This window comes from Dermacentor albipictus, unplaced genomic scaffold, assembly GCF_038994185.2.
Source record: "Dermacentor albipictus isolate Rhodes 1998 colony unplaced genomic scaffold, USDA_Dalb.pri_finalv2 scaffold_11, whole genome shotgun sequence".
NCBI lineage: Eukaryota > Metazoa > Arthropoda > Arachnida > Ixodida > Ixodidae > Dermacentor > Dermacentor albipictus.
The window spans coordinates 46110-73050 of record NW_027225565.1 but is presented as its reverse complement, the minus strand read 5'-3'; the positions used below and the strand labels follow the sequence as shown (position 1 = coordinate 73050).

The following is a 26941-nucleotide window of genomic DNA, read 5'->3' as shown; positions in this document are numbered from 1 at the left end:
TACACTTTGATTTAGAGACATGTTAAAGAAGACCACGTGCCAAAATTAATCCGGAGTGTGCCACTACGGCCTGCCTCATAATCCGATTGTGGTTTTGGCATGTGCAGCCTGATAATACAAGTTTGATATTTCTGCCATGATGCGAGGTGCCATGTGACGCAATGACAATGCTCAAACCTCTCAGTGGTTATGAAATATGGCGCACAACGCCTCAAGTAAACACATCTCCCTGTCTGTTCTGTGTACTAAGGAGAAAAACAGCAGTGGTGTACGCAAGGTAACGTTTAACATCAACTCGCCACTCTTGTGTTAGACCAAACGTTGAAGAAAGTTGGCTTTCGTCGTCAACATCACCGCTAATTATCGTCAATCAAAAGAACAAGCACGGAAAGCTTCGCTTACATCGATTGCCACAGTGCGTGGGATGTGCATTTTTCTGCTTTTTTTTGCTTGCAAAGTGTATTGCATTCACCAAGATGATAGTCTAAAATGCGCAAGCGTTTCTTTGCCTACCCAACGAGAAAGCCCGTCCGTCCGCTCGCCAAGTAAGACGATCGCTTTCAAGATAGAGCCCGCAGCAGCGAGCGAATTCACCTTTGTGCTGCCTCTCGCCTCAACACGAACTAAGCGGTAAGAACACGGCGCACACGAAGCTATCAGCACTCGGCGCACTGTCCCCATCACAGATCGCTTTCAAGAAAGGGCCTGTGCGTTTTGCTTTAACATATATAAAGCGGCGAGAACACGGCGCACACGAAGCTATCAGCACTCGGCGCACTCTGTCTCCATCGGAGATCACCTTCGAGATAGGTCCCGCGCGGCTTTGCCTTACGCAGCCGCCAGTGGAGTACAGCTGATCACGGTCGATAATAGTTCGACGCGGATGGATAAAGCGCTAAAGAGCAGTAACGGTTTATATTTATCGGAACGTCATCAGCGCAGCTGGTGCTGCCGTCCAAAGCAGTTTGTGTCACCGCAGCGCCATGGTTTATAATGGCCGGATCAATTTTCGTAACATTCATAATGACACCCCAGGCTGCGTGGAGATGAACGAGTGGCACAATGCTTAAGCATGCTTAGACAACTCCCAGAGGAGTTTCTGCGTGTATTATTTTCCTGTCTAATTGGTTGACTAGATGCCATCAGCACACAGAAGTGGAGAGGCTTTCGGTTGGGCCGAGCTAGCGCAGTAAAAGTAGATAACCTGGGGCGGAATTCACTAAGCTACGCCCTTCGTAGGCAATTGCTTAGTCGAAAAGTTCTTACGCTAAAAGCGCAACCGAAGTGGCAAAGCACGCAAGTTACGGCATCGTATGAGAACGAGCAGAAAGGAAAGCTCGCAATAAGCGAGAAGGAAAGAAAGACCTGCGGTCTCCTTGTATCAATATTACACATTATACATTTGCAGTCGAGGCTACGGTCTCACGGCAAATCACTGCGCACACCTCTTCGAGAGCTTCCTTGTGCAAGCGTTTGCTACAGTGCCGCTAAGCCGCTCGTTCGTTCAGCGCACGATCAAATAAAAAGTGTGAATGTGTCTCACGATAAAAAGTGTGAAACGTGTTTACCTACATAATAATTAAGCCAAATAAAACTCATACCACTGCGTTATAAATAGCCGATAGTCAAGGTCTAGCGACTTAACATATCCATATAGTGTCGGTTGAGTGTGACTCGTCAGCTGAAACAATTGCCGAAACAATATATATATATATATATATATATATATATATATATATATATATATATATATATATATATATATATATATCAGAGGACAAATATTTTCTATAGCGGAATAAAACAAAGGGACGACCCCCGCAACACAGTGAAATGCCAAGAATTGCCACCCCCCCCCAAAAAAAAGAAGAAGAAATTAACGCGCAATAAGAGTTCAACTTCAACCTTGTGCCTTTCGGCACAGTGTATTTCTATACATGGTTTTGTAGCAGCACGAGTGGGTTCGTCCCGACTAGCTAGCATTCCGACCATGTGTTCGGAATGTAAATGCGTATCCTACCATAAATGTGTAGTACTAAATCGGATAGTCGGGCACACACCAACCGAATCCCTAAAACAAAGAAAACCGTAGAACTAAATCTCATATGAACCTCAATACAAAGGTTTAAGGAATGTGGGCTTCGCGAACAGGTCATTTGAGTTGTGGCTCGGGCAGACAGCGTGCAATTCTTATATGCCCTCTTTAGTTGCGTGTCCAATTCGTTTTACCGCTAGTTATAGACTGAGAATGAACGGTATGAATAAGCTCAGCTTTATTGCAGCAATCGCATCGCGCAATGTTTTGGTATCGACAGTACGTAGAAAGTTCTACTGAAAATCCAGTGGTATACTTAAGAGCGGTGAATAATACATCACTTTCTTTCGCGTTAGATTTATTATTATGATTATGCTTAGTTCGCAGAATTGCGATATCATTTTTCATAGTTGAGTTAGAGAGTTGCAAACTTCGCACTTGTGCGAAGTTTGCCATTTTATCTTTACAGAGTGCAATGGTTGCCCGGGCTCAAAAGTGTCGTTTTCGTTCAGCATCGTGGGAACGTTCTTCATCGGTGATCGTTTAGCGCAGGCGTCGTTTACCTTCTCGTTGCTGTTCCCTCTGGCACTCGTCGTATGTATGTTGCTCTTCTGGTGTACGAACTATACCCATCCCCTCCATCGATAACGCAGCGCCGATACCTCTCCTGCTCATATACTGCGATAACCTTAACGTCACGCTATTTTTCACGGCGAGCGTTCTAATCTGTTCCGCATTTTGACATCTGCGCCGCCGCACTGCACCCGTACGTGATCACACACAAAACAAACTATGAAAGCCATTGTGTATTGGTTTGTTCGAAATCGCTAAGTCCGTTTCTGTTGTCGCACGCTGAAAAAACTACGGAAGGTTCGTCATAAGCTTTCGCTCTAAAAATGAATGCATGTCTTTTACTACCCTTAACGTCTCAAATGGCCACAGGCACGTCAAAAAATGCTCCAAGGCCTGCCATTACACTTATTAGACATATCGGTGCTCGTACTGTGACAGGAGACGGCCGGTGGACGCGTGTATAACTGGGGAATGTATACTGTGCCGCGACAATTGCCCCTTCCCACAGTTGTTAAGCTTCACCGCAGTACTACACGTATACTTCTCCGCGTAGCATTACTGTGCTGAGGCAGGGCTGCCTTTCGGCAACCAGCTTAATAAAACGCGCCGTGCTTTCTAAGCTTCGAAGCCAGTAGTAGAAGTAGTAAACGACATTATTGGGGTCCTGAGAAGCTAGGCAGCGGGCCTGCTAGGTAGGTCCCTACCCAGCCGTTGGTTAGTGCCATGTCGGAACAGAGAGGCCATGCCTCTCTGCTCGTCCACGGGCCATCTGGACAACCAGGAGCGGGACGTCTTGTTTCGGGTCTGTGATGACCTTCGTCCAGACTTCTCAGTTAAAATCCTGTAACACAGTACACTGCCAAAGCATGTGACCTAATCAGAAAAATTCAGTGCCATAATCTGGGCAGAGTGGATCAATGTCCGGGTGGAGCATGTTCAGAAAGACCCTAGAGAGGTAGGACCTCGTCTGGAGCATGTGAAGCGTGCTAGCTTGTGGTCTGTTGAGCTCATGATGGGGGAAGGGAAAACTCTGCCAACTCCCTCTGTAATGAGATGCGAGTTCGTGAACAGTAAGCAGACGATCACTGTGGACGAGCTCTCCCGAACTCACCCGATACACCATCCCGTCGCGGCATATGAAACCTCGCGAACGGTCGTGGGCTATCTCATTGAGGTTCAGGTGACCCGGTGATACGTCTGGTCCCATGTGAGCTGGGAAACAGATTATGTGGTGAACAATGTCAGAGGGGTGTTTTCCGTTCAGAATCCTGCCTGCTTCTTTGGCTATCAATCCCGATGCGAACGCTCTAACGGCTGCTCCCGAGTCCGTCTACACCGTAGTGCTTTTGTGTCAAGTAATGCGAGAGGCATAGCAGCCTGTTCCGCCACGTCGACCGAGGAAGCCTTCAGTGAGGCTACCGAGAGAAGTTCTCCCCTGTCATTGAGTATTGTTACGGAAAACTTGTTGGCACTGGCATGTCGCGCCGCGTTAACAAGGGTCTCCGTTCCGCATATGCTCTGCTAACCTGCTAACCTTCGACCTTTATTGTGTTGGGAGTGGAAATTTATTGGAAAAGGGTCGGGTCTACAATAAATGAACTCCTTGTTTGAATATCAAGTTGCGTGGTATCTCCCTGATTAAAACTAGGAGGGAGGCCTCCCGCATTCAGCAGTCTTCTGCCTGCTTCGGAGTTTGATAATTCAATTATTTGTGCTGATCTGCGTGCTTCGATCACTCCGAAGTTGTGTAGTGTACTCACAAAGTCATGACTTTCTCTGTGTAAGCCGTGATTGGCCCGCCGATCACCCTTTTGACACTTTTGCTCATGAGCGTGTCTGACAGTGACGAGAACTTTAATTATTAGAGTGTCCTGAGGAACTGGATTGGCAGAAGCGAAGGCTGTCCAATCAAGTTGGTGGCTCCGCCCACGACGATACAGGGAGGTAGTGCCTCTCCGCGACGTCACGGGCCCTCTGTACGGCCTGTAGTTGGTTCGTGAAATCAGAGCTCTTCAGCAAGGCGTCTCACTTGGACTAGTGTTGAAGGTCGGAGCCCGCGTTGTACGGGCACAGCGAGAGCATGTGGTTGAAGGAGCGGCACGCGTGACCGCATTTGGAGCACGACTGCGGGAAGTTAGGGTCTATCCAACTAAGCACTCTGGGGGTGAGGTAGGATTTGGTCTGTAACAGCCTGAAAGTAACAGCCTGAGCCCTGTTCGGTTTTGGGCTGGAAGGAGGGAATTTCTTCCGGCTTTGTCTGTAATGCGACGTAATTTCGTGAAAGGTGGTGAGAGGATCTTTGAAGGGGCACTCCTGTGGGAGAGCCGGACCATTAGCTCGGGCTCGGTTCGTGAATTCACGCGCCAGGCAGTTGGCACCAGGCAGTCACCAGGCAGTCATTATGGTTGCAACCCGCTTGGTTAGGTACATCGTTCACGTGGGCCGAAAACCACACTATGGTATGACCTCCAGTTTCTTCGCCCGTAGTAAGACGAAAGGATGTGTTGATGATGCCGGCTGCGTGTTTACAAACTAGAGCGGACGAGAAAGCCCTGACCGCCGTGCGCGAGTCGGAGAAAATGGTCGTCGGGCGCTTTGCGGCTTGAAGGGCCAAGGCTATCGCGGTTTCCTCGGCCTCTTCGCGTGTTTAGTGCAGATTGACACGGCGCTGATAAGTGTTCCGCGCGCGTCAACGACCGTGATTGCAAACCTGTCTTCACTGCCATATTTGGCGGCGTCGCCGAAGAATGCATCTGCCCCGTAAGGACTGATTCGGTGAACGATGGTTTTAGCCCGCGCTCTTATGCGACCTTCGTGATATATTGGATGGATATTCCTCGGTACGGTCTCAACCTTTACACCTTCCCGAGCTAATTTACGCAGGGGGTGTCTGTCGAGCGGTGCCTGTATAGGAAGCATACTAGCTTCATCAAGAATCCTAATTCCTGGCTTACGTGACGAAAGCCTGGATGTCTGTGCATTAAACTGTGCTTCAAATAACTCTTCTGTGGTATTGTGAATTCCGAGTTCAAGTAGTTTTACCGTGCTAGAGGATTGTGGAATACAGAGCATTCTTTCGACGCCGGACCTGATGAGCGTGCCGAGTTTGTTCTTTTCGATTTTGCTCCATTTGAGGTACGGTGCCGTGTAATTATTATGTCTGATGAAGAAAGCTTGGGAGATCCTGAGTAGGTTGTCCTCCTTGAGTCCCCCCCCCCCCTTTTGCTTGTGATTCTAGCGATGAGTCTTAGTATGTTTTTCGCCTGCTTTGCGCCTAGCTTCTCTAGGGCTTTGCATTATAGCCTTTGGCGCTGAATAAATGTCCTAAAATTTTGATGGAGTGCCCTTCTCGTGTCGTAATTTTGACTGGCAGCGTTTCGAGAGGTTCAAGGTTCCTAACACCCTGCCTCGACTGTCTGTAGAGGAGCAGTTCGGATTTGGTCGGTAACAGCTCGAGAGCCACGCATGTAAGAAATTCTTCCGTTGCATCTATGGCCGCCTGGAGAGATTGCTCTAGATCGGCCAGAGATCCCCCGGAGACCAGATTGTGATGTCGTCTGCATAGATTGCGTGGCCTATTTTCGGGAGAGCAGCCAACCTTTCGGAGGGCTTATGCATGGCGATATTAAATAGTAGCGGGGATAGGACCGAGCCCTGAGGGGTTCCGCAGTTGCCCATTTCGTAAGGACCGCCCTAAATAGTGCCCAGTCGAAGGAACGCTTTCCTTTCTGATAGGAACGAGACAGTGAAATTAAAAAATTTTTGCGCTAGGTTGTGATAGAAAATTTCGTTCAAGATATGTTCGTGTTCGTAAGCCACATTATCAAAGGCCTTGGCAAGGTCGAGTGCCATGATACCTCGTACGCGCCGCACCTCGTTGTAGAATATGAATCTTTTTAGGCGGAGCATTACATCCTGTGTGGAGAGTCTCTTTCTAAAACCTGTTAGATTATGTCTAAATGGTTTGTAGTTTTCTACGTGTTCGGCGATTCGATTGTTTACTGCATGTTCGGCCACTTTGCAAATGAACGATGTTAGAGAGATGGGACGCAGGTTACTTATGTGTGGAGCTTTCCGCGGGGTGAGCACCACCTTGGTGGTGTGCCATTCCGACGGGACCTGCCCCGAGGTCCACACCTCGTTTATCTCTGCCATTAGGATTTCGATGGCCTTGTCGTCCAGGTTCCGGAGGAGCTGGTTGTTGACCCCGTCTGGTCCCTGGGCCGATCTTACATTTAAGTTGAAGAGTACGTGTTTATTTCCGAAATTGTAAAAGGTTCGTTTAATTCTGGCCTGTTTAGCCCCGTGTATCCCGCTCTCGCGTTTATGCCTTGCGAATCTTCTTCCTTGACGGGTAGGTAAGTTCATGCCAGATTGCTGACAATTACTTCATTTGTCAGCCCCGAGGTGACCTGTTTATGCATGAGTCTATCAACGGCGAGATTTAACGCATTCCTGGGCTGTTTGTCCTTGAGGAGGATTTTAAGCACATCCTACTTAATACCTCTTCTCATGTGACCCTATCCATTTCATTGCATGTATCGCCCCCTGCTGCAAGGCCAGTTGTCTGGAACACCACACAGTTTCCTTGTTTGGTGACGTTAGTTTTGCTCGTAGTCGGCGATTTAATTTCTGCATTTTCCACCTCTCCTCAAGAGCGTGTTTAGCCTCCAGGACTCGTGCTATCCGCGAGTCCATTTTGGGGGCTACAAGTTGTGTGCTGATTTCTTTGGTCGCGTTTTTGACGGCCTGTTTAAGATTGGAAATTAGATCTTTGAAGGATTCGCTTGAGGAGCCGTTTCGGCTCGAATTTGCCGGAAAAGATACCAATCGACGTATTCGTATTTGACTGGAGGTTTGTGTTTGACCTGTACCACGATTTAGAGAACATAGTGGTTACTACCCAAGTTCTCCTGGAGATTATCCCACGTGCCCTCGATATTTCAGAAGAATGCTAGGTCTGGCGTTATGTCTCGACTGACCGAATTACCCTTTTTAGTGGGAAACTTAGGATCCGTAACAAGCGTGAGGTTAAAATCGGCTGCACATCCGGCTATGTTTGTGCCCTTCTTACTGTTAAAGCCGTATCCCCATTCCGTGTTCGGAGCATTGAAGTGCCCCGCAATTAAGAGGGGCGCGTTTCTGGCTGCCCTGATTGCGAATGGATTAGTGCATTAAAGTATCTGTTCCTATCTGTAGGCGAACTGTAGTCGCTAAGAATAAAAACATTCGCGTTGCTCGATCTACTGGGCACAAGCTCGATCAGTTGTGCTTTTAGTCCGCTCCGATATATTGGAACGGTGTGCGCCACAAATGAGACGCTCTTTCTAACGAAGGCGGCGATGCCTCTCCCCATTTCGCCTTTGTACGCTACTGCGCGATACCCCGACAGAGTGATATCCTTCATTGCGAGCGTCTCCTGCAGTAAGATTGCGTTGGTGACGTCAGACTCTTTGTCCAATTGTGCCTTCCTTGGTCTTTGCCGGCGCCTTCGGCGTCGGCGTCGTACGATGTATGGGATTTGATAGCGCTTTTTGCACGTTCGGTCCCCGGTGACGTGGGGCCCGTCGCACGCCTCGTACATGGGGGTGCATCGATGTTCTTCTTCATCGTCCGCTTTTGCTTTTCCGGAACCGCGGCACTTACTTCTCTCTTCCTCGCCGCTGATGCAAACGTCGGCACGGTGGCCTCCATGGCCGCAAGCATGGCGACGTCGACTTCGAGTCGGTACAGAGAACATGGCAGCAAGGCCGTGTCGCAGATCCCGTTGTTGGGCACACGCATGCCTCTGAATAAAATCACGACTACGTGCGAGTTCTTGATTCGCCATGAGATTTCTTTCGTTCACAATCATGTTTCTAAGCGTACCTTATTACGCCTTTGCACCTATCTTCGGGGGCAGCGATGCACGCCGAGACTACGTAGGCGCCGTACTTAGTAGAGATATTATTTAGTCTCGCATAGGCCCTCGCATTAGAGGCGTGCGGGGTGGAGATGGTTAAAATATTCTGTACCTTGTTTGGGCACATGGTGTCTTCCTTCGCTTGCTGCTCAGGCAGAGCCGCCGCCGTGGCCATGGCCAGGGCTTGAGCGCGCAGTACTACGTCGCCTTTTGATAGGTCGGGGCCTCCCTTGGGGCGCACGATAATCTTGATCTGTTCCTTGGGGAGCTTCGGAAGTCGCGAAGCTGCCGTTGCTTGCGACAACAGACTTTTAGCCGGTCTCTTGGCAGTGCGGTAGCCAGCCGGCTTGTTCACGGTGCCACGTTGGCAATCTCGTAATGGTGGCCTCTTCGTGTAATGATTTTTAAGGTTGCTGAGGGCGGTGATCCACACAACACCATTGACATCTTCGTGGGTTACGTCCATACCTTCCACAGTTACGACTACGGGCATCGCTTCGCTTGCGATGAACGCACGTGTCGTCGCTTCAGTCGCACACAGAGACGGGAAAACGCAAGTGTGGGGCTTCCTGTAAAACCGCGCCGAGAGCAGGCTGTGTCCGTTAGGGCTAGCTATCTCGTCGGCGTAATCGTAGAGCAAAATCCCCAGAATATGACGAAACGTCCACCCACCGATAAAACTCTGGTATCAGCGGATTTCTTGAAACTTGGTGGTGTCGATAAGGTATATATATTCAGCGTCCTTCTTTTAAAGACAACCAAAAACATTTATGAACGAGAAGCAGACGTATACGTCCGCGTGTCTACTTTATCCATTTCCGTTTTGGTCGAATTGAGGGCCGCGACTATGTAAATGACATGGCTCATGAGGAAAGCATGGTGAGCCCTAAGGAGTATATCCCCGCCTATGCCGCCTTTCTTGTTGGACACTCTCATAATTATTCTAAGAATGTTCTCAGTTCTCGTGCTGAGATGGACTATAGTCTTAGCGTTGCAGCCCTTTGAATCTATTGAAAGCCCCAGGATTTCGATAGAGTCTACTCTCGTGATGGTGTGCCCATCTCTGGTACGAACGCTAATGGGCACCTGATTGAGTGGGGTGAGTCCCTAGCACATCCTCTAGCCTGTCTATACAGCTGGAGTTCCGACTTTCCATGCGAGAGTGCCAGTCCCATAACTTCCAAGAAAGACTCTGTAACTTCCAGAGCCTCCTGTACAGAAGCCAATCATGAGGATTACAGAGACGGGGTTGTCAGGCACTACTGAGAACGGCGAATTATTTCAGTGAAAAACATGGCACCGAACGGTAAGAACTTTAATAGCGAAGGCCGAAGCAGCTAGGCCTCGCGTTGCCGCGGATCTGCATGCGAGAGCGCCGGTTCGAGGCCACGAGATAATCAAAACGGCAGTGTTGGCTTTGATTAATGCCGTGTCGGACCTGTGGTCGCGGCAAAAAGTCTGGAAAACCGGACGGCGAAAGGTTCTGGCGTCCCAAATTTCAGACGGTCTTATACATTGAATCTATGGTGTACATGGTGATGCCCGATAATGGGGACGGCTTGTCCGCATTATTGGGCATGTCCCAAAAATTGGTCATTAACAGTAAACTGGCAACTCCTCCTGCCGACGACACGGCGTCAAAGACAAGTCGTTGCGATTTCTCTCCTATTTGACTCGAGCCAGCATTAGGGCAACTTTCCTTCCCTTTCAGTAAAATGACAACTAATTTTCCCGGATAGAAGCACTAATTCGCTGAGTTTTTTTTTTTTGAGTATTTCCAGACTATTCAAAATCCCTGAGAATTCCAGGTTTTGCCGGTTTTCCCGGTTATTAGACATCCTGTTCAAATTTCGCAATTTCAAAGAATGTTTTTAATAAATATAACATGTAAATCGAGAATGCAATTCCTAGGGCTACTAGATTTTCACTGTTTCTTCTCAATGCAGCAAACCTCATGAAATAGGTAATGTGGTTGAGGAGAAAAATGATTTCAGCTTTCCGGTGAGTTTAGATTACAGCTTCCGAGCTAAAGCCTCCGCTTAACTGCTTTTCACAGTGCCACAGAGGCACTGTGAAATTTCTTATGTATTGATATCTATAGTTCTTGCATAATTTGATATTATGCCCTCATAGGCATTGGTTTTGTCTTTGTAACGGCCCTTTTTTGTTAGTTTTCTAAGTCCTTGCTCGAACAGTTGAAACACCATTACAGGGGTATTAAAACGATTTTTTTGAATATGACATGATAACATTCCCGATTTGCGACAATAGAGCTGAAAACATGCTGGATAAACACTACTGTGCTACATGAAGCCGGGAGACTAGAATCTCTGATATTTGATCACTTGCTCTTTCCTGCAGCTTTGAAAACCCCCATTTGCAACGTCGGCGATGACGTTAAAACAGCAGCGGGGATCCAGTTATTCCCAGGGTTACCATAAGCCCAATCACTGCGCTGCGGAAAGAGAAAAAAGAAAAGAGCGACAGGGCAGTGTACTGCTATCGGCGTCGCCAAAGCTTGTTGGGGTTGGGTTAAGGGGTCGTCTACACGTCTTGTTTCCTGCATGGAATGAAAAACGGGTCGTTCACTGCTTTCAACCGATGTAACAGCCCGGATGCGTCTGTGGAGCGCCCACTCATCCAGTGCTCGCATTACGAGCGGCAGCGACAGACCCTGAGCAGTCACTCGAAAGGGCTGAAAAAATATACTGGCTTTGTGCACGATCATGTGAACTTGCATTACGATGACACACAAAAAAAGAAATCGGGAATGAAATCACGCACCACCGTCGATGCAAAATTCATGTGGACTGCTGGAACACGCGATTCTGCCAAATTATATACACCTCGCGAACGGAATGAACACACACACACACACACACACACACACACACACACACACACACACACACACACACACACACACACACACACACACACATATATATATATATATATATATATATATATATATATATATATATATATATATATATATATATATATATATATATCCAACCAATTCCAAATTCCGCCTGCGAATTTCTAAATTTCATCACCACACCTAGTCTTGCCGTCCTCGACTGCGTTTCCCTTCTTTGGCACTTATTCTGTAACGGTAATGGTCCACTGGTTATCCAACCTACGTACTTATTTACCCTACAGGAACTGCGCAACTCCATTTATTTCTTCTAATGTCAATTAGGATATCGGCTATCCATGTTTACTCTCTGATCCACACCGCTCTCTTCCTGTCTCTTAACGTTGCGCCTAATATTCTTCGTTCAATCGCTCTTTCTGCGGTCTTTAAATTGTTTTCGATCTTCTTTTTCAGTCTCCAAGTTTCTGCCTAATATGTTAGCACCGGTAGAATGCCCTGATTGTGCACCTTTCTTTTTAGTGATAATGGTAAGCTTCCAGCAAGGATCTGAGTATGTCTGCCGTATGCGCTCCAATCCAATTTTATTCTTCTGTAAATTTCCTTCTCCTAATGAGGTTTCCCTGTGAGTAATTGACCTAGGTAAACGTATTCCTTCACAGACACTAGAGGCTGACTGGCGATCCAGAACCGTTGTTCTCTTGCCAGGCTATTTATCATTATCTTTGTTTTCTGCATAATAATCTTCAACCCCACTCTTACACTCTCTCTGTTAAGTCCTCAATAATTTGTTGTAATTCATGACCAATGTTGCTGAACAGGACAATGTCACGTACAAACCGAAGGTTGCTGAGATATTCGCCGTTGATCCTTACTCCTAAACCGTCCCAATTTAATAGCTTCAACACCTGTTCCAAGCACGCAGTAAATAGCATTAGAGAGAGTGTGTCTCCTTGTCCGACCCCTTTCTTTATAGCTATCTTCCTACTTTTCTTGAGAATTACGGTAGCTGTGGAATGTTTGTAGAAATTTTCCAAGATATTTACGTAAGCCTCCTGTACTCGTTGATAACGGAATGCCTCTATGACGGGTAGTATCTCTACTAAATCCAATGCCTTTTCGTAATGTATGAAAGCCATGTATACAGGCTGATTGTACTCTGAAAATTTCTCGATTTACCTGATTGATTACATGGATGGGATCCGTTGTACAGTGCCCCTTGCTGAAGTCGGCCTGTTCCTTTGGTTGACGCAAGTGAAGTATTGTCGTTATGGGGGGGGGGGGAGCTACTGCAAATTATCATGGTGAATATTTTATACAATAGTGGATGTAAGCTAATGGACCTATAATTTTTTTTCTTTAACGTCTCCCTTTTGTGGATTAGTATCATCATCAGCCTGGTTATGCCCACTGCAGGACAAAGGCCTCTCCCATACTTCTCCAACAACCCCGGTCATGTACTAATTGTGGCCATGTCATCCCTGCAAACTTCTTAATCTCATCCGCCCACCTATCTTCCTGCCGCCCCCTGCTACACTTCCCTTCCCTTGGAATCCAGTGAGTAACCCTTAATGACCATCGGTTATCTTCCCTCCTTATTAAATGTCCTGCCCATGCCCATTTCTTTTTATTTCAACTAAGATGTCATTAACTCACGTTTGTTCCCTCACCCAATGTGCTCTTTTCTTATCCCTTAACATTACACCCATCATTCTTCTTTCCATAGCTCGTTGCGTCGTCCTCAATTTAAGTAGAACCCTTTTCGTAAGCCTCCTGGTTTCTGCCCCGTAGGTGAGTACTGGTAACACACAGCTATTATACACTTTTCTCTTGAGGGATAATTGCAACCTGCTGTTCATGATCTGAGAATGCCTGCCAAACGCACCCCAGCCCATTCTTATTCTTCTGATTATTTCCGTCTCATGATCCGGATCCGCCGTCAGTACCTGCCCTAAGTAGATTTATTCCCTTACCTTTTCCAGTGCCTCACTACCTATTGTAAATTGCTGTTCTCTTCCGAGACTGTGAAACATCACTTTAGTTTTCTGCAGATGAATTTTTAGACTAGTATAATGTTGGCATTCTTCCAGTTCTCTGGAACCTTTGAAGTCGTGAGAAATTTCATATAAAAGGCCGCAACCTTTTAAAGCATGATGTCTCCTCCGTCTTCGATCATATATATGTATATATATATATATATATATATATATATATATATATATATATATATATATATATATATATATATATACTGACCCGTACCACTGCAGGCACTTCGTTCGTTCTTGCGAAGCGCGCAGCAGAACGCTCATGAAGACGTCAACACGTTTTGTTGTTGGTGGTGTTGTTGCTTGCGCAAAGCCAGTAACATGGAATAGGCCATTGGAACACCAGATGCCTCAGGTTGTGTTCTAATACTCGCCATAGACGTCAAATTAGACGGCTAAGTGGACAGCGACCATCTTAAGTCTCGTTCCAGTTCTCGCGAAGACGTCCAAGTAGACAGCTTTGTGAAGATAGCATCGGAGTCAAAGACGATGCAGGCTACTTTCCTGGCGAACAAGATGGCTGCTGAGCAGGAGGCTTGGAAAGCCGAAAGCAAGCTCGCCCCCCCTTCGGCAAGTCAACTGTAGCACTGTGGCAGCTTTTCAACAATCGCTGGAGCCGATTTAATTACCCCTAGTGCGTTGTGCGGGGCAATTCTAAGCTCCAACTTTTCGATTAATGGTTTAATGCCGATTAATTGGTTGATGTGGCATGGGCAGAACAGGAAAGCAGGTATTGTCGCACTGCTGCATACATTTGCCCGAGGGACTACGCATGACGTTCACCACCGCTGCTTGACTAAGATTCTTGACACAGCATACTGCTTCATAAGCCACCTGAGCGTGAAGCTACCTGATCGTGAGTTAGCGAATGTTCACCTTGATTTATTTAGGCTACCGGTCAATTTTCATTCGTTGAGTTGTGCATTAGGTTTGCTGTGTTTAACCAAGGACGCATGCAATTTGTCCAATTTTTCGGGTAACTAGATATGTAAAATGCATTCTTGTAGTGCCTGGGGTTGCCCAGGCACTACAAGCCAACTCGCAAGCCAACTCATGTTCTTTGTTGCAGCTAGAATTATTTGCTTTAAATTGACATATATTTAAACCTTTACCTGCTGAGTTATATTTTTAAACACATTTCTGAAATGCCAATTTTCTCTATGTGCTTGATAAACGGGCACATTAGATAGCTGCCTGAAATACACTCAGAATAATACATTTATTTGCGGGACAGCCACAAAAATGTGCTATTTCTTGGGAAAGTCGGTTTTACTATACTGTTTGAAATTGGCCTTTTTAGCGCCAATAAAGTATACCGGAAGTAAACGTCCCAAACACAGCATCTGTGGCCTGTGAAAATTGTGGCAAAGTCGACTGTCACGTAGAATCACATTTAGCCATGTAGAAGGCCCTAGTACGGCACACATTAAACCATTGGCGTAGCCAGGTAGGGGGAGTTGGGCGATCGACACCCCCCCACCCCGAAATCTTCTGACGAAACCCCCCTTGGAGATGCTCAAACTAATTGTTTCACTCGGCCTAATCAGATAATTAGTCTTAAATATCTAATCAACTTCTCAAGTATTAAAATTAGATTAATAGTATGCATTAGAAAATTGTAGCGCTGCATGAAAAACTCCCAATACAGCTTTCTGTTGCTCAATACGGGCTAAATAAATTTTTTTCTGAGCGTCAAAGAAACCCACATATACGAGCGAATTGCCGCGCGACTGGCCGCTCAAGGCACCTTTCATGCATCTGCGGGCTTCTTTCACGCTCGGAAAAAAGCTTTTCCGTAGCACGCATTGAGCAACAGAAAGTTGTGTCGGGATTTTTTCATGTTGCTCTACAATTTTCTCATTGACACTTTCAATCTAATTATTTTTCTAATCTAATATAATCAAATTTTTTTATGAGGGTGAGCTAGATATTCACCTCCTCCAGTGCACATCTGGAGGCTTGGAGTGACGCCTGTCACCGGCAAAAGATGCCGATAGCGAGTGCGACTATACTAATCCAGGTGCAACCAAATTAGGAAGGCCCACAAAGCTTCAACAAGACGCTCCCTGACCAGATCAGGAATTGGCCTCTTTGGTGCAGTATTCGGCCGCCCCGTCTCAAATGGCTAACTGAATTACCCAACGGCCCTCAGTCCCCAGCAGCTGCGGAGCACCTGACCTAGGCGGCGGTCAGACCTGTAACACAGCAGAGGGTGTTAAGAATCTCTGGATCCGGACAGGCCGCCAACGGAAACTGAACCATGAAACGTTTAACACCCGAACCCTCTCGAGTAAGGCTAGCTTAGCAGGACTCTTTGAGGAATTATCAGACATTGTTTGGGATATCAACAGCCTTAGCGAGATTAGAAGAACTGGTGAGGCTTATACATTGCTGAATAATGGGCATGGTCTCTGCTATAGAGGTGTCCTAGCTAAGAAGCAATACGGTGTAGGACTCATGATCCATAAGAACATAACGGGCAACATTGTTCTACAGCATTAATGAAAGGGTAGCTATAGTCGTAATCAAACTTAATAAGAAGTATAGAATAAAGGTTGTACAAGCCTACGTTCCAACATCCAGTCACGATGATGAGGAAGTAGATCAATTTTATGATGTTGTTGAATTAGCGATGAGAAAAGTGCAAACTCAATATACTGTAGTAATGGGCGGCTTCAGTGCAAAAGTAGGGAAAAGTAGACTGGTGAACAAGCAATCGGAAACTACGGCGTCGATTCTAGGAACGCTAGAGGAGAGATTCTGGTAGAATTCGCAGAAATGAATAAGCTTCGAATAATGAGCACCCTTTTCAGGAAGCGTAGCAACAGAAATTGGACCTGGAAAAGCCCTAATGGTGAAACAAGAAACGAAATTGGCTTCATACTTTCTGCTGATCCAAGCAGAGTGCAGGATGTAGAAGTTATAGGAAGGGTAAAGTGCAGGGATCATAGGTTAGAGAGGGCTAGGATTCACCTCAATTTGACGATAGAAAGAGTTAAAATTGCTCAAGAAGAAACAGGTAGACCCAGCGGCAGTAAGGGTAAAAGCAGACCAATTCAGGCTGGTACTTGCAAACAAATATGCAGCCTTAGAATAGAGATGATGATGACATAGAGCTAATAAATGAAACCGTACCTAGGTAGGCTTCAGGGGCAGCAATTGAAGTGGAAGGCAAGGCACCAAGGCAAACAGTAGGCAAGCTCTCCCAAGTAACAAAGGACCTAATAAAGATACGACAAAAAATGAAAGTGTCCAACTCAAGAGATAGAATAGAATTCGCGGAACTGTCAAAACTGATCAACAAGACGAAAGTAAGGGATATTCGAAACTATATAACGTGAGAAAGACTAAGGAAGCAGAAAAAATTGACGCAGCCTGAAATCGGTCAGAAAGAAACGTGGCATAGAACAAACCAAGATGTATGCACTGAAAGATAAGCAGGGTAGCCTAGACTTGAGGGGGGAACGGAAGAAACTCGTACATAAGAAGCCGATCAATGAGTTAGCAGTGAGAGGGAAAATAGACGAATTCCAGATCACGCTACAGAAATGGTATTCGGCTTTCACTCAGGAAGAGGACCACAATGTTGAAGCAATGAACGACAATCTTATGGGCATCATTGAGGAGTGTGCAATAGAAATCGGTGGTAATTCCGTTAGACAGGATACCAGTAAGCTATCGCAGGAGAAGAAAGATCTGATGAAGAAACTCCAATGCACGAAAGCCTCTAACCCTACAGCTAGAATAGAACTGGCAGAACTTTTGAATTTAATCAACAAGCTTAAGACAGCTGACATAAGGAACTACAAAATGGATAGAATTGAACATGCTCTCAGGAACGGAGGAAGCCTAAAAGCAGGGAAGAAGAAACTAGGAATTGGCAAGAATCAGATTATGCGTTAAGAGACAAAGGCGGCTATCTCGTTGCTAATATGGATGAGATAGTTCAAGTGGCTGAGGAGTTCTATAGAGATTTATACAGTACCAGTGGCACCCACGACGATATTGGAAGAGAGAATAATCTACAGGAGCTTGAAATCCCACAAGTAACGCCGGAAGAAGTAAAGAAAGCCTTGGGAGCTATGCAAAGGGGGAAGGCAGCTGGGGAGGACCAGGTAACAGCAGATTTGTTGAAGGATGGTAGACAGATTGTTCTAGAAAAACTGGCCACCCTGTATACGCAAGGCCTCATGACCTTGAGCGTACCGGAATCTTGGAAAAACGCTAACATAATCTTAATCCATAAGAAAGGGGATGCCAAAGACTTGAAAAATTATAGGCCGATCAGCATACTGTCCATTGCCTACTAAGTATTTACTAAGGTAATCGCAAATAGAATCAGGAACACCTTAGACTTCGGTACACCAAAGGACCAGGCAGAATTCCGTAAAGGCTAGTCCACAATAAACCATATTCACACTATCAATCAGGTGATAGAGAAGTGTGCGGAATATAACCAACCCTTTTATATAGCTTTCATTTACGAGAAAGCGTTTGATTCAGTCGAACCATCAGCAGACATGGAGGCATTACCGAATCAGGGTGTAGACGAGCTGTATGTAAAAATACTGAAAAATATCTATAGCGCCTCCACAGCCACCACAGTCCGCAATAAAGAAAGCAACAAAATCTCAATAAAGAAAGGCGTCAGGCAGGGAGATACGATCTCTGCAATGCTATTCACAGCGTGTTTACAGGAGGTATTCAGAGACCTGGATTGGGAAGAATTGGGGATAAGAGTTAATGGAGAATACCTTAGTAACTTGCGATTCGCTGATGATATTGCCTTGCTTAGTAACTCAGGGGAGCAATTGATACGCATGCTCACTGACCTGGAGCGGCAAAGCAGAAGGGTGGGTCTAAAAATTAATCTGCAGAAAAACTAAAGTAATGTTTAACAGTCTCGGAAGAGAACAGCAGTTTACGATAGGTAGTGAGGCACTGGAAGTGGTAAGGGAATACATCTACTTAGAGCAGGTAGTGACCGCGAATCCGGATCATGAGACTGAAATAATCAGAAGAATAAGAATGGGCTGGGGTGCGTTCGGCAGGCATTCTCAGATCATGAACAGCAAGTTGCCATTATCCCTCAAGAGAAAATGGCATAACAGCTGTATCTTACCAGTACTCACATACAGGGCAGAAACCTGGAGGCTTACGAAAAGGGTTCTACTTAAATTGAGGACGACGCAACGAGGTATGGAAAAATAATGGTGGGTGTAACGTTAAGGGATAAGAGCAGATTGGGTGAGGGAACAAACGAGAGTTAATGACATTCTAGTTGAAATCAAGAAAGATAAATGGGCAGGGGCAGGACATGTAATGAGGAGGGTAGATTCCAAGGGAAGGGAAGCGTAGCAGGGGGCGGCAGAAAGTTAGGTGGGCGGGTGAGATTAAGAAGTTTGCAGGGACGACATGGCCACAATTAGTACATGACTGGGGTAGTTGGAGAAATATGGGAGAGGCCTTGGCCCTGCAGTGGGCGTAACCAGGCTGATGATGATGATGATAACAGTACCCAGGGGAGCCAGGATACCTCATTTAGAAACAATAATGAACAGGATACAGCAACTCCTCCTATAAGTAGCGATGACGTCAGAAGGGCCCTGTAAGAGATGAAACGAGGAAGGGCGACAGGGGAAGATGGAATCACAGTCGATTTAATTCAATATAGAGGAGACATAATGCTTGGAAAACTGGCGGCTCTTTATACGAAGTGTCCATCGAGTGCAAGGGTCTGCTCACGTGGGCATGGCGGACCATCGACGAGCATGTGGCTTAAATCATTCTGCTACCTCGTGCAGGTTAGTAACTGCTATAGCACGATTAGAAGTGATTGTCGCGGACTTGTGGTCTTGCCGCCCTTACAAAAATGACTTTAGACTGTCTATAGAAAGTCTATAGACTTCTTATAGACGACCGTTCCTTTCTATAGATTTGGACTTTTGTTGATACAAAGTCTGTAGACTGTCTATAGACGAAAGTCGATAAAGTTTCTATTTCTTTTTGTCTATACGCAGTCTATAGACGGTCTATAGAAAAAAGTCGATAAGGTGTTTGCTCTTTTTTGCCTACTTCCCCTCTATGGACTACCTATAGAAGAAAGTCGATACAGCTTCTATCTATTTTTGTCCATACTTTGTCTGTAGACTTTCTATAGACGAAAGTCGATAAGGTTTCTATTTCTTTTGTCTACTCGCAGTCTATAGACAGTTTATAGAAAAAAGTCGATAAGGAGTTTGTTTCTTTATTGTATCCTTCCCCTCTATGGACTACCTATAGACGAAAGTGGATTACGGTCTCTATCTATTTTTGTCCATACTTTGTCTATAAAATTAAATTAAATTATGGGGTTTTACGTGCCAAAACCACTTTCTGATTATGAGGCACGCCGTAGTGGAGGATTCCGGAAATTTCGACCACCTGGGGTTCTTTAACGTGCACCTAAATCTAAGTACACCGGTGTTTTCGCATTTCGCCCCCATCGAAATGCGGCCGCCGTGGCCGGGATTCGATCCCGCGACCTCGTGCTCAGCCGCCTAACACCATAGCCACTGAGCAACCACGGCGGGTATAATTTGTCTATAGTTTTTCTATAGACGAAAGTCGATAAGGTTTCTATTTCTTTTTGTCTACTCGCAGTCTATAGACAGTCTATAGAAAAAAGTCGATAAGGTGTTTGTTTGTTTTTTTGTATCCTTCCCCTCTATGGACTACCTATAGACGAAAGTGGATACGGTCTCTATCTATTTTTGTCCGTACTTTGTCTACAGACTTTCTAAAGACGAAAGTCGATAAGGTTTCTATTTGTTTTCGTCTACTCGTAGATTATGGACGGTCTATAGAAAAAAGTCGATAAGGTGTTTGTTTCTTTTCTGTCTACTTCCCCTCTGTGGACTACCTATAGACGAAAGTGGGTACATGTCTCTGTCTATTTTTGTCCATATACTCTGTCTATAGACTTTCTATAGACGAGTCAATAGGGTTTTTATTTCTTTTTGTCTACGCGCAGTCTATACACGGTCTATAGAAAAAATTCCGTAAAGTGTTTGTTTCTTTTTTGTCTGCTTCCCCTCTATATGGACTACCTATAGACGAAAGCCGATACAGTCTCTATTTATTTTTGTCCATACTCTGTCTATAGACTCTCTATAGTAGACAGTTAATAATAATAGTCGGCTAAGGTTTCTATTTCTTTTTCTCTCCTGGTGTATTGAATGTCTATATAAGAAAGTCGATAACATGTAATGCCGAGTTCCCATACTCCCCGCCCTTTGCGAAGGCGATGATATGGCACTGGTTCATGCGCGACCGGCACCGCGTGCAACCCCGGCGCGGCGGGCAAACCGTGCAGATTGCTAGTCGTCATTCGGTGCAGCTGCACCGAACGAGGATCGCGGCGGAACAGGCAACGTCCGAGTCACAAAGGTCTTCCAGGCACCCGAAGGCCCTAAACCTGGCTGCTTCCCGGACGTACACTTCGCGAGACCAGCTGGTGAAGGTCAGATGGTGATGATATGGCAAAGGTGGTGAATAAGTCGCGAAAGCCGGCAGACCAGGTGGTGAATTCACCACCTGGTCTGCCTCTGAGTTGTCGTGGTATTGCATGTCTATAGATTAACAATAGACAAACATCGTTAATCTGGGCCCAACCCGTGCACGCTGTAACCAAGCGCAGGTACCGGTGGATAATACGTAGCTGCGTTTGATATAAGCCACTGAAGTTGTATACTGCTGAGATTGCCGTAGAGCCTATTTGTAGACATTAGTATACACATAGTGTATACCTCCGCATTTGTTGACCACATGATATGATCTACGTAGTCGGTCTCGGCAATCCCAAGACAGACTTCACAGTTGTCGCATCACTTTTGCGGCAGTAGAATAAAGAAAGCAAAACGACGATCCAATTGTTATAATAGTTGTTATGAACGCCAGCTTCAGCTACAAGTGGATTCCAAACAGGCATCGAGCTAACAGCAAGGACAGTCGTAATGTTTGTAGCTGACAACGCGGACTTTGTGAATGTGCGATGAACCGATGTCGCGCATGTGGTGTTCGCGTTGTGTGTCGTCTGATTCTCGGATACTTTTCACATTTTCTTCATACCTCGGCTGCGTCACTAACATAGGGCGGTTTTTTGTTGACTGATATCCTGCACTATAAACCCATCAAAGTTTCTCATTCACTTAAAATAGGTGCCAAATTATCAGAGCCCACCCAGTATTTCGCCGGCGGTATGCCTGGGCAGCCACGCATATGAGTACCTCAATGCTGTACTAATTGCTTTGACCTATCTCCGGAACAGAACATTAGCACTAACATACGTCCGGGCATCACATTTGGTGGTACGCTGGAAGATATGCTACAAGTACGCTGTATTACTAATCGACGCTGGCAATAATGCGTCTGAAACGTTTGAAGGGCCCTGTAATGGCTTTTAAAAACAGCGCATTCAAGTTAGCGTTCCAGTCTCATACGATCGCCCACAGCGTTTGCCATACAACCTGCCAGCGCATTTCCTTCGTCCACGAAAAAAGATGAATAATGGTGATAAAGATGAATAAGCCACCCGTTCCGGCGCGCATGGCGCGCAGAGAGAGAGCGAAAAAAAAAATGAAGGAGGAAAAGGCGCTCACACTCCTCCGAGCGCGCGCGCCCTCGCGCGCGGAGCTCCTGCGCATGCTCGGAGATCTTGCGCATGCGCGGCGGTGCGCCATCTCAACGAGTGCGCCGGGCACGTAAACGGTTGTACCGGTGTGCGGTGTCCGCCTGAACGTTGGTGTCTGTGTATGCGTGTCATCTTTGTGGCATCACACGTCAACTACACTGAACGGTAAGCTTTAGCAAAGATGTTTTGCGTCAATAGCTCATGATTATGTGAGCGCATTTCGTAGCGCGAAGCGGCTGCATGTAGCGCAGGCGACTCGGGTATAGTGTCGGTTTGTCGTTGACATGGTTTCATAACGCGCTCTTGTTCTCGCTTCTACTATACGGAATGTTTTACGGCGAGCGATCGCTCGGGCTTGTTGATTTTCGCATAATAGTTTAGGTGCGTAAAGAAGGAAGATACACCATGTTTTAACTTGATATTGAGCTACCACTAAGCGGATTGTGTATGTTGGGCAGCCAGTGTGGTAGATCTCATTTCGTGGCGCTTGATCCGGCCGCGATGAATGCTGCGCCGCATGTGTAGTGAAATTCTCGTGACACGCTTTACGTATATATCTCGAAATTGTGTTAGCATCAAGAATGTTCTGACAGACACGTATAGTTAAATAACTGCTAACGTACTCGGATGAAAGGCCGTGTTTGCGGGGCATGCATCAGCAGTGTGTGCACTGCCGTTTTCGCATTGTTTAAAGGTAGCAGTATATTTAAGGTTTCTGGCAACCAATCTAAATAATGTTGGGAAGTTACCGCAAGCAAAACACGAGGCTTGAAGAAATGTCAAGCGAAAATCTCTAGATTCAACCAATCTATTTATATGCAACCGCAAACGCTTTTGGAGCATGAAACCTGCGATAAGCTCAGTCACTCGCAGCTTCGCAACTTAGCCGAAAAAATTGGAGCACAATAAATTAGTCGCTACGGGAAGCACCTTTACACGTTTCAGACTGAAGGCATTGCGTTTGACGGTAGTTGGAAGATTTGTTTTTTGTCTCTTTTTTAAACAGTTTAGCAGCAGAAGTTATCTTTCGAGCTATATGAAAAGCTTTAAGCGCCTTTCGATGCTTCGGGGTTATGCAGTTTACGTGCTCTTAATCTCTAGGCAGCTGCTGGCGCAGATTCGCATTGTGCCAGTCGTGCACGGTATGAAGCCCTTGTCGTGCGCAATAAGTGTTCCGGTTTTCATTACTGTTGCATGTAGTGCCGTCGTCTTGGACAGACTTCATACTATATGCGCTGTACAAAAGAAAAAAGAGCCAGATTATCAATTTGGTGGTCTTTTCTTAGTAGATAACGCACAGATTATTCAAATAATTCAGTGGACATTGCATTTGTTCTACCCTTATTAACACACCTAAGAGATCGTAACATGTTTTAGTTGATCAGTAACCTGATTAGTACGCCCCCATTCATGTGCATTCTACTGAAAGTGTGGCAAATGTATTCATCTCGAAGTATGAGAAAAGAGACAATGCAGACTGTTCTAAGCGGAAATAAATCGCAAATGTTAACGTGATTGTTCAAAACTGCAGACAGTATGCTGAGCATGTTCGATCGGCACGGGCACATTGCATTAACACCTGAAAAATGTGCACAGTCCAGCAGGGTATCTTTGTTTCAACAATTATTATTATAGGAATCGTTTGGGATTCTCACATTTCTTTTATTTTTATAAGTACACTGTGTGTCACATGAACCTGTCTTGAAACGAAACGTACCGTTGCTAACACCGGCGACCATTATGGTTGTCTAACTGCTTATCATACTGAAATATAACGAAACATCATAATGGTACTGATTAATATTGCCATGTAGTCTTTAGTCATAGGTAAACAAAGTTAACTAGAGGCATAAGTGGTGAGAGCAAATTATATAGAAAACTACTATTGAACCGTAAAAATAACTCATTGTATAGTTTTCCCTCACATTGTTGCATTTGTTTTACGCGTGTCTCTGTGTCTTCCGTGCTGTACTCGTGTGGCCATCAATTACGAACTTGCCGAAGCCCTTGTCAGCTTTATTAAACAAGGGATTCAAGTCAGTTGCATCTAATACTACATGTTAAGTGACTGACGTGTTATTCGTTTTATCTAAATATTATGGACTGGCACTACTTGGCAAGCATTAAACCATAGTATTTTTTATTGCACTTAAGCTGCAGGCGTCATAGATTGCCAGAAAATTTTCATGAAAACAGCCAGGAAAGGCTTGGAAAAAGATCGGGAAACTTTAAATTGGCCACATAGGTATGCTGTCTTGTTACATGTCAAAGTTTCCAGAGAGTCTCTGTGTTAAATATATTTTTAAAACGTTTCACTTCATAAAAATTGAGGGAAATTGGTTCTATTTATTGAAAAAAAAAGAAATTCAAGCAGACTGACAAGGCATTTCTTACTCAATATGTTTTTTTTGCGTTAACTAAACGTCCTGAACCTCGATAGCCTAGAAAAAATTTTCATCTTTCAAAGCACCTTAAATAATTTACTGTGATAGAATTCATTCGAACTATACTATCAGTTCTGTTTCCTAGGAGGTGCATATCTGTCGTGCCATAACACAAAGTGCTCGTGTGGTATTTCGGGTGCTCATGTGGTATACCTAACTTGGAAACCTGTTAGCATGCCCAAGAGGCCTCATTACCTGCAAGAAATTAAGGTACCATATCAATACAACCAACCCATCTGCCATCTGTTGAAGTTATGGCCAATGACCCATTCATTTAAAAGTATGAGAATACATTTCAATGTGTACTAAGCAAAATAAATTACAATCTTAGGCATGATACTGGGAATATTCCAGTCACGTCTTCTGAAAACATCCCTCTGCACGGGCATACTTAACTACCAGCCAAAAAAACTGTACAGACAGCCCAACTGGGTAACGTTTCCGCAATAAATATAGGGACCATTTGGGATAAGTACATTAATGCATCATACATGAACTTGTCATAAAAGGGAACATACTGTTGCTGACACGAGCAGCAGTTGTGACTGTTTAATTGTTCACCATACCATGCAATAGAACATTGCATAAAGGTACTGATTTGTATTGACAAGCAGCCATTAGTCATAGTTAAACCGCATTAAGTATTGACTTAGATGGTTTGAGTAAATATATTCAGCTGCTTAATGAACATACAAAGAATACACATCTGTTATTTTTGCCTCATATTGCTGCATGTACTTATTTGCAGCATACACCTGCAGCACCTTTGGGACTAATGACACAAAGGTCAAGGCCAGCCTGGCGACCATGCTTGCCAAGGAGTAGTGTAAATATTTAATCTGTTTCCATAATAGCATAAGACAAGAATTTAAGGAATTCATGTATTATATCGAGCAATAAAAACGGTTAATGCATTGCCGGTGCATTTGTTTTATTTATTGCACTGCATGATTCAGCACTATATAAATTCTTTCTGTTTATGCAACATATATGAAAGTACAGCTGGTTCAGGAGCTTTATTAATCTACTAACGGTAATGCATAAGTGCAGATGAAAAGGAACAGGTGCACATGCATAATATCTGCATTCCATGCATTTCCATGCATTTCATATCTATAAAATGAAATGAAATACATTCAAAACGTTTTGCTACCGCATGTAATGAAAAATGTAAACTAACTTGTAGATAGCCGCTATGGACTCATGGCCTTATACACTCTTTGTAGACTTGTCTATAAAATGTCTGTGTCTATAGAGTGTCTATATATTAATGAAAATGCATGTTTGTTGGCAAGTGTATGCAGAATGTCATAGAAAAAAGTGTATTGGATTATGAAGTTCTGTTTTTGTAGACTGAAGTCTATAGAATGTCTATAGTATATATATACTTGTCTGTAGACATTCCATAGACTTCAGTCTACAAAAGTAGAACTGTAAGCCTATACACTTGCCCATAGACATTATGCAGACAACTGTCTACAAACATGAATTTTAATTAATCCATAGACACTCTAGACTCAGACTTTTTAGAGACTAGTCCATAAAAAGTGTATGGCCATAAGTCTATCGAAAGTCTATAGACAATCTATAGACTCAGACGTTTTATAGACTAGTCTATAAAAAGTGTGCGGCCATAAGTCTATAGACTGTCTATAGACTAGTCTAAAGAAATGTCTATAGACAGTCTATAAACTGACTTTTTATAGACCAGTATATAAACAGTGTATGGCCATAAGTCTATAGACTGTCTATAGACCAGTCTAAAGAAATGTCTATAGACAGTCTATAGACTTCATAGACAAATGTCTATGGACTGTCTATGGACTTTCTATAAAAATTTTTGTAAGGGCGTGCCCCCTACAGTGTGGAATAACAGTCGATTTAATTAAAGATAGAGGAGACATAATGCTTGGAAAACTGGCGGCTCTTTATACGAAGTGTCTATCGAGTGCAAGGGTCGCCGAAAACTGGAAGGATGCAAATATTGTACTAATCCACAAAAAGGGAGATGGTAAAGAATTGAAAAATTATAGACGCAACACCTTACTCCCAATATTATATAATATGTTTACCAAAATAATCTCCAATAGAATTCCCTTGGTTGACTTTAGTCAACCAAGGGTACAGGCTGGCTTCAGGAAGGGATACACTGCAATGGATCACTTCCATGTCACCAATCAGTTTATCGAGAAATCCGAGGAATACAATAAGCCTTTCTATATAGCTTTCATAGATTACGAAAAGGCATTTGATTCAGTAGAGATACCAGCAATCATAGAGGCATTACGTAATCAAGGAGTACAGAACGCTAACGTAAATACCTTGGGAAATATCTACAGAGATTATACAGCTACCTTAATTCTACACAAGAAAAGCAGGAAGATACCTAT

At 44.7% G+C, this 26941-nt stretch overlaps 1 protein-coding gene and 1 long non-coding RNA gene across 2 annotated transcripts in view; one reads left to right on the top strand and one right to left on the bottom strand.

The window, feature by feature from the left end:
* LOC135920067 (luciferin 4-monooxygenase-like) overlaps positions 1-26941 on the bottom strand; it is a 92634-nt gene that overhangs the window by 30073 nt on the left and 35620 nt on the right. The gene's annotated exons all lie outside the window — the stretch shown is intronic.
* On the top strand, positions 22145-25470 carry LOC135920068 (uncharacterized). Its single transcript, XR_010570160.2, has 2 exons — positions 22145-22272; positions 25300-25470. It is a non-coding gene; the product is annotated as an uncharacterized lncRNA (long non-coding RNA).